The sequence below is a fragment of the Frankliniella occidentalis genome, unplaced genomic scaffold (assembly GCF_000697945.3).
Source record: "Frankliniella occidentalis isolate FOCC.00 unplaced genomic scaffold, Focc_3.1 Scaffold215, whole genome shotgun sequence".
Classification (NCBI taxonomy): Eukaryota; Metazoa; Arthropoda; class Insecta; order Thysanoptera; family Thripidae; genus Frankliniella; species Frankliniella occidentalis.
This window is the reverse complement of record NW_026267341.1, coordinates 73119-73668: the sequence shown is the minus strand read 5'-3', so window position 1 is coordinate 73668 and position 550 is coordinate 73119.

Below are 550 nucleotides of genomic sequence, written 5' to 3'. Positions count from 1 at the left end.
GAGCAGCTTGAGTCAAAGCCTCCCAACGTCGTGCATCGGTCTCTCCTCTCGAAGAAAGCCAGTACCAAGAAAGGGCTCAATGACTTGAAAAATGGGAATCATGATCGTGTTCCCACACCAGGCGCACTTAAAGAAATGGCCCATCAGGCTCGCAAAAAGAAAGAACTGGATACAGACATGTTCCAAGATATCATTAAACTAGGAGAATCCCTTCACCTCAAGCGTACTGCGAAGAAGAAAGATGGTTCTCTTGTGCAAGAGGTTGTGAAGCAGATATTCATTATATCGTACGATCCATTTCATGTTGCTTGGACAACAATTGAAATGGCTGAACATTTAAGGGATATGAGTAAACTCCAAAACCCTCTTGTGGGATATATGGACAGCACAGGTACCATCCCATTAAATTTTACTTTTTCCTTTATTGTGACACGTCTCTTGTTGCTGCTTTTTGCATATTCTCTTTTATTTATTTCCAGGAAGTCTGGTTCGAAAACCAGACTTTGATAAAAGCAGCGGAGATGTTTACACTTACAATCTTGTGGTGAAA